At 45.6% G+C, this 13890-nt stretch overlaps 1 protein-coding gene and 1 long non-coding RNA gene across 6 annotated transcripts in view; one reads left to right on the plus strand and one right to left on the minus strand.

Annotated features, from left to right (window-relative positions):
* The window catches only part of CCDC15 (coiled-coil domain containing 15), a 68747-nt gene extending 61626 nt beyond the window's left edge, over nucleotides 1–7121 (minus strand). For 2 of the 4 annotated variants that reach the window (XM_019710460.2, XM_019710457.2), the window contains exon 1: nucleotides 63–383. The gene's annotated coding sequence lies outside the window, so the exon portion shown is untranslated. Of the gene's footprint in view, nucleotides 1–62; nucleotides 385–7059 lie in introns of those variants that run through there. The other 2 variants (XM_019710459.2, XM_074321363.1) reach the window with 2 other exon arrangements.
* LOC109433902 (uncharacterized) lies at nucleotides 104–6204 on the plus strand. Of its 2 annotated transcripts, XR_012492592.1 has the most exons (4): nucleotides 104–232; nucleotides 706–769; nucleotides 4181–4242; nucleotides 4928–6204. It is a non-coding gene; the product is annotated as an uncharacterized LOC109433902 (long non-coding RNA). The 2 variants fall into 2 exon arrangements; XR_002135744.2 differs by lacking the exon at nucleotides 4181–4242 and having other exon boundaries at nucleotides 4928–6203.
* Nucleotides 7122–13890: the final 6769 nt, after the last annotated feature.

The raw sequence follows: 13890 nt of genomic DNA on the forward strand, positions 1-13890 counted from the left end.
GACAGGCAGGGCTGACGGCAGCAGCCAGAGAGAAAGCGGGCTGGGAGGGCGGGGGTGGGGACCTGGGTCTGAGGCAGTCCAAATACTCAGTATCCGATTATGGGGGAAGCGCTGAACGAGGAGGGTGTCCTGGGGCAGAGCCTGTTTGGGGCTTCGTGGTCCCACTCCTGAGGTAGCACTGGTCCGGTACCCGCCGGCAGCTCGCTAGACTCAAACTACTCGGGATACTAAGGTAACCGCCTCCTGCAAACCGCCACTTTTGGGTGGGCCGCCCCGCCCCTCCCGTCCCCTCCCCTCTGCCTCCCGGTATTCGCCCCTTCCCCGCGGGCAGCACTTTCTGAGAGCGGGGAAGGCGTGAGGGGCGGGTTTAGGGCGCCGGGATTCGTCACTTCCGCTTCCTGTCCGGCTGAGGGGGCGGGCCTTGTGAAGGCGCGAGGAACCGGGCGGAAACTGGTGGGTGCGAAGGACCGCTGGGTAATATCCCGACCTAGGCAGGGCGGGCTGAGGGGCCGGCTGATGTGCAACCGTAGTCCCAGCCCTGAAACCGTACCAAATCCTCCAGGAAAAGATCAGCGCCAGCCTGGATTGCTGACTGCGAGGCAGGATTCCCAACCGAGGGAAGCACGGGAGAAGGGCTTCCTAGCAGGGCTTCCTAGAGCAGTAATAAATCATACTGATCGTTTGTACATCTCATTACATTTACAGTGCTATTTCATACATATTCCTATATTTGAGCATCGCAGCTTCGTGAGTGGTCTCCCTCCCTGCTGTAAGTTCTGTTATAATCCTGGGCATTTCATTATCCCTATGAAATATCCATTCATTCGTTCATTTAACTTATAATTGAGACATTTTTATATCCCAGTGCTGTTCTAGGCGCTGGAAGTATAAACAGTGAACAAAACAGACAAATACACCTTGCTCATGGAATTCACAATATAACAAGGAATAACCAAACAAACACATGAATACGTAAATAAATGTCTGATGCTGATGAGTACTGTAGAGTAAAAGCAGAAAAAGAGGCTAAAGAGTGTGTTGGAGGGAGGGGACATAAAATTTTAGAAAGGATAACCAGAGAAGGCGTCCCTGAGGTCCTTTCCAGCAGACTCCAATGCAGTTTCATGAGGTATGGAACAAGCTACTGTAATCTTCAAGGGAGAGTTTTATAGAGTGTTCCGAGCAGCGGGCACAGTGAGTACGGTCACTCCAAAGTGGGTTCAGCCTGGCAAGAAGACTGCCATGTAAGGTTCATGATTATGAATTTAAAGTGAGACCAGTAGGCATGGGTTAGTGTTTTTTTCTTTAGTTGCATAGTTACAGGCATGAAGTAAGTGGAGTATTTAATTTTAACCAAGGTTGAGGTTTTGCCAAAATATTGCTATCAAGAAAGGGGCAAGAGAGTTGAAGATCAATGCAAGGGAATAATTAAATAACTGACCGAGGAATTTAAGATAGGTAATGTGGGAAAGGAGGGCAAATAGGAGGTAAGGAACACTGTAAAGTTAAAGCTGGTAGGATCAAGAGATTGTAGGTTCCAGTGGGGTGGGGGGTGGGGGTGGGGGGAGGTTGAAGGTTTGTTAGAACAGGATACTAGAAAGAATGCACTGAAAAGATAAGAGGTGGTGATCCCAGAGTGGGATGCTTGAAACTGAGAGTATGGAGGGGCTGCAAATATTGGTACTGTCCAAGTCTATGGTTCAACCAAAGGAGGGAGTGCTGAGGCAAGTTAAAGAGCAAGATCGCTGGAGAAGAAAAGGGCATAGAAATGAAGGGTCAGAGCATTGGATGGATTATTCCTGAGGTTACTGAGATCAACAAAATATATGAGAAGAATAGTGTTGGAAAGAGCCAGGAACAGAAATCTTCAGGGAATTTCAGGAAAAGTTCTGGAGGTTGGTAGATGAGTATAACTTGGAAAGCAGTGAGTGGTATAGTCTAACAACATTAGATTCCAAGTGAGGGGTGAAGCTCAGAAAAAGGAGGGAGAATGGTTTATAAATAGCATTGAGTAACCAAATAGCAAGAAGGAAACCCATCCCACCTCCACCCAAAGTGGTAAGGAACAGAAAACTGCCTCCACTTGAGAGGACCAGAGGGAAATTGATTTGTATACTTACACACACACACACACACCAACACTAGGACGAACTGTTATTAGGTAGCTCCTTGCTCTCTCTAACCTTCTACCTCAAGGTCTATGCCTTCCACTAGCAGCTGTGGCAGTAGTTTCAGATGAATCTATACTCTCGTTATGTCCAGAGAGCCACATCTTAGGCCCAGTTTCTCTTTTCTGACCTTTTCACAAGGCTTATCTTCTATGTGGCCACAGTTAGTTTCTTAGCAAGGGAACTGTTTGCTTGGAAATGTCTGTCTTGGGGGGGAGGCCGGATGGCTCAGTTGGTTAGAGCGCGAGCTCTCAACAGCAAGGTTGCGGGTTCAATTCCCGCATGGGATGGTGGGCTGCGCCCCCTGCATCTAAGATTGAAAACGGCAACTAGATTGAAAGACGACTTGGAGCTGATGGGCCCCAGGAAAAACACACACTATTAACCCTCCCCCCCCCGAAAACAATTATTTAAGAAAATGTCTATCTTCTTCAGAAATATAGAAGAATGGGTGTTGCTGGCAGGAGTCCTGAGGCCCTGCTCCAGGGCACTCCTCATCAGAGCAGGGTATTCTCTGATATATGTGACTGGGGGATCCCTGGCCACCTCTGCACAAAGACCCAAGTCATGGGCCCTTGGCAGCAGTCCACTCCTGACTGTCTAATGGGCACCACAGGGCAATTTGCTGTTTGGTCACCACTATCTTTTGTGGCTGACTGACCCACACCTGCAACAAATTAGAAAACAACATGTCAGTCCTGAGGGCCTATCCTAAGGAGAACCTCTACAGAGGTTGAAATCTTCCTATTCCCACTCTCATGGGATCTGAATGTTGGGAACCCAACTTCAGGCAGCTGAGTCACGCCCACTTTTATTCTCTTCCTTTCAAGTATGAGCAGGATTTCCAGGGCTAACTAACATCCTCGGCTATTTCCTGAAAGCAGCCCATAGCGCTGTCCTTTGTTCTTCCTCCTCCTTATTCACCTCTCAAAATAAGCTTTATAACTAGAGTCATTGCTGAGGATTCTTCTGCTCATCTAAGCAGACCGAGTATTTGCAGCAGCATTTCATTGTAAATGGCACCAATAGCAAATTACTCCAGGTAAGCCCAGTTGTCTCAACATCTGCTATCCTGATCTTTGCAAAAGATTCTCTAATTGTATCATGGATATAGAAGTCTTTTCTCCTTTGCCTTGGTGGGTGATAAAAAAATAATAACATAGGAGTCTCAGTGCTTCTCCACATTACCAAATACCGAGGATAAACACTGAGATACACTGCCCAGATTCCTCTTCAAGGAAGGACTTGTTGGTCTAGCTACTGGGAGTGTTGTGGTCCCTTGGGCTGTCAGCTCCTGAAGGGACTGCCTCAGCTTCAGAGAGCTGCCTCACCCTCCCTTTGAGGAGCAGCCACATCCAGTGACTGAAGGACAGGGATATAAAGGCCGCTATTTCTACCTAACTTGGAACAACTCTAATGGGCCTTCATTGCAGCTGCAGAGTTCCCTGTGGGGTTGGTTGAGGCTGTCCGGCCAGCATCACAGTTCAACTTCTCCCTCTGCCTACTCTATCTTCCTCCTCCTTTCTCCACAGGCATCAGTTTCAAGCACACTCCATGATAAGCATCCTGAACATGAAACTGTCTCAGGCTCTGCTTCCTGGAGAACCCAAACTATGACACCTCCTTAATGTTGCTAGGCCTCAGAGCTTGTAATGCCTAGTGTCAAAATCCATAGTCTCCTTATCATTATTCGTTTTCTTTCCATCTAAGTGACCTGCAGCATTTCAAGGATATGGTCTAATGACAATTGAAAGTCCTTCTTCCTATTCCCTGTTGACACTTTTGAGCCTCTGTGTTACGCTAGCTCTCAAGGCTCCCCCACCTCTAGACTTTCAAAATATGTGAGCCAATAAAGTTCTTTATGGTTAATGCCAATTTGCATTAGGTTTTTAAATTGTTGGAAATATTGAGAGCCCTGAGATGATCAAAATAGAAGGAGTCAATTGGTAAAGATTGGAAAATGAAGCAAATAAGCAGAAAGATTCAGAGCTACCTATGAAAATTGGTTCCAGGAGTTGCCTCAGTGTTTGAACTCGCCAATTCCAGATCCATACAATGTGCCTCTCTTCTGATGGTAAGTTCCCTGGGATATTTGTTCTTTGAAACTAAAGAAGATCAACTCAGATAAGACATTTTGCCTTTGCATAAAGCTAATTTGGGCAAAAATGATATTAGATACCTATAAATTGTTACTTATATTATTCATCATACTTTTGACTTTTTTTTTAGAAAATGACTCCTAAAGTATAAAAATTGCAATCATTAAAGTTACTTTTAAAATGTGTTACAGGCTCTAAAAGCAATTTCTAAAGAGAAATTTTCAAAAATGTTGTATAGAATAAAAGCAGGGCATCGAGGTAGCTATTTGAAGAAAACCCATCATTTTTGTGTTTTGCTATGACTGTTACAATTATCCACTATTAATCATCATTTTTTCTATATCCCAAATCTCTAAGAACAGCATATTATAATGAAGAGAACAGAGACTTTAGAAATAGACTTGGATCTATATTGTGGCTGTGCAATGTACTGTCTCTGGTCAAGTCACACAATCTGAGTCTTTGTTTCTTCATCTGTAACATAGTGGGAAAAACTGACCTTTCAGGGTGTGTGTGAGTGTGTGTGTGTGTGTGTGTGTGAGAGAGAGAGAGAGAGAGAGAGAGAGAGAGAGAGAGAGAGAGAGAGATTTAAGGTAATATATGTAAAATGCATGACACATAATAGATTTTCAATAAATGCTTGCTAATATTTTTTCTTAGGAATCAAGATAGAAATCATCTCTTCCACCTTTAGAAGATTTTGATTTGTCTGCGCAGCATCTGTTCTCCCATTCCTTCTGGTAATAGACCACCCCACGAATGACTGTGGAGCTAGGTCGATGGTCCAGCCTGGGATCGTATTCTATTCTCCTGGCTATAGTGATTGATCCAGAGCTGTGCATGGGACCTACGCTAGGCCACCCACAGTCCTTCACCAAGATTTCTTTTGAACTAGCTCCATCAAAAGTCTTCCCCTCCCTAGATGACAAGCCACATTGTTCAATATTTTAACCACTAGCTTCATGTTGCTATTTAAATTAATTAAAATTTACAATTCCTTTCCTCATTCCCACTCCCACACTTAAAGTGCTCAACAGCCACATGTAGCTAACAGCTACTGTACCTGACAGCACAGATAGAGAACATTTTCATCATCGCAGCAAGTTATATTGAACAGCACCTATACTCTGTCTGGCAGCCATAGGTCCCATCAAAAAGTGTGAGAAGGCGGGCAGGCCCAGTGGCTCAGGCGGTTAGAGCTCCATGCGCCTAACTCCGAAGGCTGCCGGTTCGATTCCCACATGGGCCAGTGGGCTCTCAACCACAAGGTTGCCAGTTCAACTCCTGGAGTCCCGCAAGGGATGGTGGGCTCCGCCCCCTGCAACTAGCAACTGGCAACTGGACCTGGAGCTGAGCTGCGCCCTCCACAACTAAGACTGAAAGGACAACAACTTGACTTGGAAAAAAAAGTCCTGGAAGTACACACTGTTCCCCAATAAAGTCCTGTTCCCCTCCCCCAATAAAAATCTTAAAGAAAAAAAATGTGTGAGAAGGGTTGAGAAAATGAAGCTGACACTGAGAGCTAAGCAAGAGAGATGAGTGATAACCATGATGGCTTTTCACTATCTAATTTCCAATTATTCCAGCTCCCTCCAAGATTTTGTTACTTGATGTAAGAAATGCCTCTGCTTTCACTTCAAATCATTCATGTTAAACTTCTGTCACTTACAACCAAAACTTCTTGACAAATCACATTCCTTAGCTTGTTGGGCAGCAAACCAGAAGTGAAATCCTGGAGGGCTAACTCTGGCAGGGATCTGTAAACTAGACAAAGCTGGGCCCTGTAAGCACTGCGACAAAGAATGAAAATGTTGGCCTGTCTTCAAGGCCTCCTTCCCCAGCAACTTAGCTGGGGCGTTGTTTTAAGAAACATTATTTCTCCCTATGACGAATCCTGTGTGTGACAATCCATCTTCTTAGTGTCCCTGGATTCACCACTGGGGGCCCAATTTTTCTCTTGCTGATTAAGCTTTGTTTTTTATGGGCCTTTCGCCCACTGTCATGCAGGGAGGCCCTGCTCGCTGCGCCATTTGTCGTGTGGGAGACCCTGCTTGCTGCGCCATTTGTCGTGAGGGGTGCCAGGCGAGGTCTCCGGTCCCGCTCCCCACATAAGAACGCAGGACATGGTGAGGCCAAAAAGGAACACCCACGGAGCCATAGGTAGGGGAGTCATACCACTATATTCTCTCTGGCGGCACTATACTCTCACTGGAGGCTGGATCCACACTGTCTGCAAACCGCCATCCACGCTTGCCAGCCCAGCCGCCATCTTCTTGCTAGCCCCCATTCTTTCTCTTCTCTTTGATAGCACAGCCACAGCAGTTATATTAGTGGCCAATGGCTCACTGGTTACAGCTGATGGCCAACTAGCCACAGCTGATGGCCATGTAATCACAGTTGATGGCCATTTACTACCTGAGCCAGCACCTGTCTATGTGAGGCCGAGAGCCTGGAAACTACTTTCTGGGGCTCTGCCCCCACACCGACCTTAGCCTTTGCTTCACATTTTGGAGTCTTCCTTCTGTGTACTGACTTTCACTTCTGACTTCATGAAAGCAACTGTTTCAGGAGTGTAGTATGAACATGACAAAGAAGCACAGGCTGAATCTGAATTATGCTGACTTAACAAAATGTGTGGCTTTGCGCAGGTTACTTAACCTCTCCGAGCTCCACGGTTCTCCTTGAAAAAAAAGTCCTACCACACGGAGTTGTTAAAAGATTAAATAAAATAATATTTTAAAAGACAATTTGTAAGAAGCAATGCAGATGTATTACCGATTAATTATACTTACTTATAGATTTAGATGCAGTTTCCCCAACTACATTTAAGCACCTAGGTAGGGATGTGTCTTCTATTACTGTTGAATGTGCCCCCTTACCCCTTTCCCACATCCCACTCCTCGTATAAAGGCTGGAACATGGCCGGCTCCTCACACAGCAGGCAATTATTAGATGCGATGCTGGCTAGCTGATTTCCCTTTCTGCGCCTCCCTCTTTGGGAGGAGGGCGAAAGAGGGAGGATGGGAGCAAATCCTTCCCGGGACATGGTTGGTGGGAGGACACCATCTGAGGACCCAAGAGAAGGGAGACAATGAAGCCTTTCACGAGTTGGGGGTAATTTGTGCCTTCCCCATGATTTTTCAACCTGTTTTTAGTTGAGCCCTGAAGCTTTACAAGAACAGAACTCGGGAGATGTTCTCTAGAATGTCCCCGCTACATCTTAAATAGGTCAGCGAGCTGGATCTTTCCAACACTTTAAGGCCAATTAATTTCTCCTCTTTGTTCCTCTGGAGAGCTGCTGAATAGGGCACGTTCCGCAACCATGGACACAAGCCTGAGTCCCTCTTAGTTTCTGAGGGGGCGGGAATTCTATTCAGAAATCAGATATTAACTCGCGGCATAAAAAGCCTTGATGTTTTTCAGTTTTCCAGGATGGAAACGGTAGCACCTCCTCTCTGCCTTATTAATCCAGGACCCCTGCCACCCCTGATCACATATTCCTACCAACTAACGCACACCTTTTAGAGACACCATATCCCTGCAGAACTGTTCCTCTGAGTGACTCCTCCCGTGTACAGAAATCTGCCGGCAGCAAAACCAGCGTTCAGGGTGAAGGTCCTGGGAAGGCAGGAGGAGGCTTGGACTCCATCTCCACTTTCTATCTGATGTTTCTCACAGCGAGCCCAAGTAGGGCTACCTAGGAGAACTTCAAAAAGAAAAAAATGTCTTTAGAGAGGGCCATTCCTCACTGTCCAGGCCCACAAAAGCTTGTTTCGTTCCAAAGAGAGCTAGTTAATCTATCTTTTGTTCTTTGGCTGCTGGAGCAGCACAAAGCCTCACACATTCCTGTTTCCCAGGCAGTGCTGCAGCGCTCCAAACACTCCGACCAGCATTGGCCTCCCGGGTCCTCGCTCTCTCTCCATCCTGACAAACTGAACTTACAGGAGGGACAACTCTAGGACCACTCACATATGGGTTTATGGAACAAAGAATCAAAAATAAATTTCAGCAATGATAGGGAGCCCAAGAAGTTGGCAGAGAGGTCACCTTCCATCGTGGAGCTTAGTCAGAGAGTAGGTGCTGGGCGCAGAAGGTTAGAGCAGGCCTGAGACTCAAGAACACAGGAGGGGCATTTCCCACTGAGGAGTTCGGGACGTGATCAGAAGCCTGAGCTCTGTTGGAGATCAACCTGGGTTTCTAATCCAAGTTCTGCCACTTAATAGCTACATGCCCTTAGCAAGTGGTTCACTTCTTGAAATTGTAGGTTTTCTTGTTTGTAAAGTGGGATTCTAATATCTACCTAAAAGGCATACTGGAAGAATTAAATGAACAAATAGATATAAAGTGCTGGACAAAGTAAAGTGAGGTGTAGCTTACACACACACACACACACACACACACACAAACAGTGTGTGTGTCACACTGAAAGAAATTAGAGGAGGAAAGATCTGAGCAAGATGCCTCCTTGTGCGTCAGACCAGCAAGCTAGGGAATTAGCATCCCCTCACCCCTCAGAAGCAGCCCTCAGCGACATCTGATAGCAGATGGAGGCCCCTTGGCTGGGATAACTCCGAGGCATAGTCTTCATTACCGCCCAGAGTTCTCCAAAAGGATTCAGCTCTAGCTTCCCATGATAGTAATTTGCTTGATATGCCGCCTTTTTGGCTTCCTTCCATGTCTTATTCTCCCATCATACTACATGGCTAACTGGGATCATCTTTCAAGTAAACCATTTAACTGCTTGTTTCAGGATCTGCTTTTTCGGGGAACACAAACTGAGATACCAATATTTCTCTGAATTTCCAAAAGTCTAGGTTCTCAGGACCATCACTGACTCCTAACTCCTCTTTTCTCAGCATATAACCTCTCTCTCTCTCTCTCTCTCTCTCTCTCTGTCTGTCTTTCATCTATATTAGTTTTCTATGTTGCATAACAAATTGTCACAAATTTAGCAGCTTGAAAGCACATACATTTATTATCTTACAGTCTCTGTGAGTCAGGAGTGCAGGCATAGCTTAGTGGGTCTTCTGCTCAGAGTTTCACCAGACTTCAATTAGGGTGTCGGCTGGTGGGTATTCCTTTCTGGAGCTTGGGGGTCTCTCCTTCCGACTTCCATGTGGTTATTACAAGAATTCAGTTCCTTGTGATTATGGGACTGAGGTCCCTATTATCTCGTGAGCTATTGGCCAAGGGTTGCTCTCAGTAGCTAGAATCCATCAGCAGTTCCCTACTACGTGGCCCTTTCACTACACGGCAGTTGATTTCATCAACTGGACAATCTCTCTCTCTGCTCTGCTAAGTCTGGATCGTACATTCCATCATATAACCTAACGAAGGCAGTGGCTAGCCTGTCACCTTTACTATAGTCTATCCGCTGGAAGCACACATACAACCTGCATTGCTGTGCGATAAACTTTTCTGAAAGTTTTGCAGAAGTCAGAGGATGGGTTTCACAGTGCAATGATACAAGCTGTTCTTCAGTTTTCTTCAGCTCCTCAACCATGTTGCTCTTATCACCTCTCTCCTTCATTTCTCTCCTCTCTGCTCTTTCCCAACACCCACACTCCTGTTTATTTCTAATGCGCAGCAGCTGACCTTTTGTTCCCTATGCTTAAGGCCTTACCTTCCACTCCATGTGGCTTATCTAGATATTTTTCTTGCTAAAGATAATTCCCTCTGTAAGAGAAATTTGGGTGCCATCTGTTGGAAGATTTTTTTTTTTCATTCTGCTACCAATGATTATTTACAATTTAGTGAAGGAAATAGATATGACTCAATTCATACTTGGAAGTGAATGAAGAGAGGGAGGGGGGAATGCTAAATACAAAAATTACCACTGATGTTAATGTAGTAGTCAGGCCAGTATCTCTCTAGTAGTATTGTCAGTGCCTGAGCATGCTCCCTGGAGCCTGGAAACAAAGGAACAGGCCGAATGGGTGGGGACATTCTGAAATCTAATGGTAGAGTTGTTAAAATTGGTACTTATTTACATATCATTGGGGTGTGTGCTTCGTGTGTGTGTGTGTGTGTGTGTGTGTGTGTGTTATCTCTTCTTGCCTCTACTATTAAGCAACTTTAGGAGTCTTAGGTCTATCATTAAATAACAGTTTAACTCTGGGAAAATTACTTAACCTCTGTGTCCCTCAATTCCCTCATCTGAGAAATGAAGAAATGGGACAAGGTAATCTCAAATGTCTCTTGCAATGGGGTTTATCTGTTGTTCTGTGATTGTTCTGCCTACTAGACCTTCAGTTCATTGAAGACAGAGCTCATTTTTACACTTCCCCAGCCAGCTCCCCCCTCCCCGTGTCCCACCCTAATTCCCACAGAGGTCTGCATAGAGTCCTACAGTGGCTCAGTCAGAATCACTATCTCTTCATGTTCTCAGGACGGAACACTTCCGAATCTGAGTTTAAGCTGGCAGGTGTGTGTGTGTGTGTGTGTGTGTGTGTGTGTGTGTGTGTGTTGTGGTGGGGGCTCCATGCTGAGCTGCAAGGGCACATCTAGGTACTCAGCACAGAGGTCTGAGTTCAGCAGGTCAGGGCTGCCATAGGTGCAGAAGTGAGGAGTGAGGATCCCAGAGCCCCAGAGGGGGAGCCAGATGCGGAGTGCCCTGAAGCAAGTGTGTGCAGCAGAAGGGCCCCGGGGACTGGCCCGCGCTACTCAGAAGAGGGCAATGCCCTTGGAAATGCATCTGTAGAAGTGCTCAGAAGAGGAAGAGGCACAGGCCTTGGCTAAGCAAGGGCGTTTATGCCGCCAGTCAAGCAGTCTGTATACACCATTGTTTGAGCAGCCACGTTATGCAGCGCTCAGAACTGGGCCCTGTGAGGAGACTTATAAGAATGAAGAGTAACAGTTTCTGCCCCAGAGAATTTCCCAGGCTATAGTAGCCACACTTTCTGATCCAGAAGTCAGACGTGCAGACCAACAAATATACTTTTGAAGTGAAAGAAATGTAATGTTTATAAGCAGGTGTCACTAAAAGGAAAACCACGCAGTCAGCATCAACAATTATATGGGACAGATATGCCCACAGGGAAAAAAACCGAAGAACACATGGAAGGATAAAACAAGGTAAGCTAGAACGGTTGAGATGAACGTTATGTGTTATGTGCGGGAACAAGCTGGCTTGACGGTTACCTTATGTCTCTGTAACCCAATTGCCTATTGGATCAGTGGACCCCTCAAAGTGAATCCCCATTATTTCTGGAAATTCACAAAGGGGTGTCTCATGTGTGTTCAAAAACTGGTCTGTCATCAGCAGTCGTTATTTGGCGCCCTCCCTGCTCTCACTTCTCTGTCCAGCTTCCTCTCACAGTTGTTCTTCATTCTATTTACATCTGTAAAGGACATCTATCTATGTTCTTTATTCTTGAGAAGCCCTCTCAAGTTCGCATCCATTCAATATTCAGTAACTGTTAAGCACCTACTGTGTGCCCAGCCCTGTATTAGGCAGTGGGGCTACAGTATAAGGACTGCCAGTAAGACAGTCTTTCAATCAAAGAGCTCTCTGCTCATTACGAGAGAAAGGTACACGAGCTAGATGCTAGAAGCTTCTATAGGTCTACTCATCTTAAAAACACCTGAAACAGGATTGCAAAATTGTTCCTTTTACACTCAGAGGTGCAAAGGAACTATAGTGTCTTTGTGCCTTTGCAGTTGCTGTGATCTTACCGTGAGCCTCCCACTCTCGGGGCAGCAGAGAAACACCAAATGTTAATCCATCCTGAGAAGCTCAATCTGACCAACCAGTCTCTGCTTGGACAATTCTGGCAATTGCTCAGTCAGTTTCCTCCCCCAACCCAGTTCCTCTTGAAGAAAGGTTGGGGTGAATGTAGCTTGGGTGACCTGTGGCAACAGAGGGAGACAGTGTCCACAGACCTATGTGGCCTTCTGAGGATTCCCATTGGTCTCTACACAAGTCTAGGTTGTTCCCTGGTCTGATGAGATGCATACCTGACCCCGCAGAGCAGCTGGTGGCCCCGGCCTTTGCCTGCACAGGGTGGCCCCTTGGCCCCCCATCAGCCCTCTGTCAGTTCTTTACCCTCTCAGCATCTCTGGGTTCCCTCAAGGGAGCTTGGGGCATTTGGGGGCACTTGCATATTCTACATGGGTACAAAGAGCCTAAGGTTCAGGGGGATGTTGAGAACTTATTTATATCTTTCTCAGGTCTCCCTCTACCACATTTTTCTTTCCACAGTCTTCAGACTAAAAAAAGCACACTGCAGGCTATTTCCTGAACATCATATCCTCCTTGTCCCCTCAGACAATAAGCCTCAAGGCCTGGCCATCGCAGACAAAAGAGGCCATTTGTCTTTAGTCCTGATCCGGTCCACAGGCTGTTCCGTGAGACGTCAAAGGGGTAGATAAAAGAAATTAAAATACCCTTTCGTCCCCTATAGAGTCAGAGTCTAGTTTTCAAGCCTTTCGTCTTGCAACTGACTCTAAAATACTATTTTAGATGTTGGAAGATGAATATTGACTTTCTGTTTTTCATTGTATACGTGCTGAAACAACATTAACTTTTCCAAACACACACAGGTGACTTGAGCAGTCTAGAGAAAGTCATAGACACAGAAATGCAAAAGGAAAAAACAATCTCATTTATATAATTCAGAATCTTTTTTGGAGTTCCTCCATGAAGTTCAAAACCCATGCTTCCCAAATCTTCTTTCCATCCTTCTGCTCACTGGCCTATGCAGTGGGTCTTTAGTTCTAGAAACCTGCTACTCTGGCTTTCTTCAAGATGTAAAAAAAAATATTTCAGTGGTAATTACTCCATTTACAAAACTAAGACCAGGGTTAGGTACAACCAAGAAAGGAGTTGTAAACTTTAATCTCACCACAATATAAAGATTTCTGCTAGAATGAAAAAGAAAGGCAGGGTTGGTTTTTTTGTTTTGTTTTTTGTGTGTGTGTTGTTTTTTTAAGTTTAAAATGTTATCTTTGTAACAAAGAATTTCCGAGGCACTCTACTGTACCAAATCTTCAATCCTCCCAAAAATCCCTACAAGGAGACGACTGTTTCCCCATTTCACAGATGTGAAATTGAAGGCTAACTAGGTGTGAGCCCATCCTGAGATCACGCAGTTAGTAAGTACACATTTCACTGAGAAGGAGTGGACATAGTAATGAGGGGGCAGAGCAGAGCTAGGGTGATTCTCCTCATCATAGTCTAGAGACAAGAGGAGGTGACCAGGCTGAGAAGTTAGTGACAGAGCCCAGGATGCCATCTGTTAGGATGCCACCTTCATCCTTGCTCTGGCATGTTCTAGGAAATTGGCTTGAGGCAGGGGAATGAACAGAGTGGTTTCTGGAAAGAGGTCCCTAGAATCTATGTGATTCTATGATAGGAAAGAGATCCCCAAGTAGGACCAGGCAGGTATGAAAATGATAGAATTCAGACTATGTTCCAATCTTCTTCCTTTGGGATGGAACAGGGGTTTTCCATTTCTTCAGCAGTTCTCTGGAGTCTCCCATTCCCCAACCTTTTAAAAGCTCCTCTCCCTCCCTCTTCAGAGCTTATTGGAGGTCTGTCCCTGGCACATACCCTCTTTCGCAGGAACAAGGAACGTGAAGTGGAGACAAGATAGGTTGGAATACAAGGTCCAATTTAGTGCGTT

Source organism: Rhinolophus sinicus, linkage group LG16 (genome assembly GCF_036562045.2).
Source record: "Rhinolophus sinicus isolate RSC01 linkage group LG16, ASM3656204v1, whole genome shotgun sequence".
Lineage (NCBI taxonomy): Eukaryota > Metazoa > Chordata > Mammalia > Chiroptera > Rhinolophidae > Rhinolophus > Rhinolophus sinicus.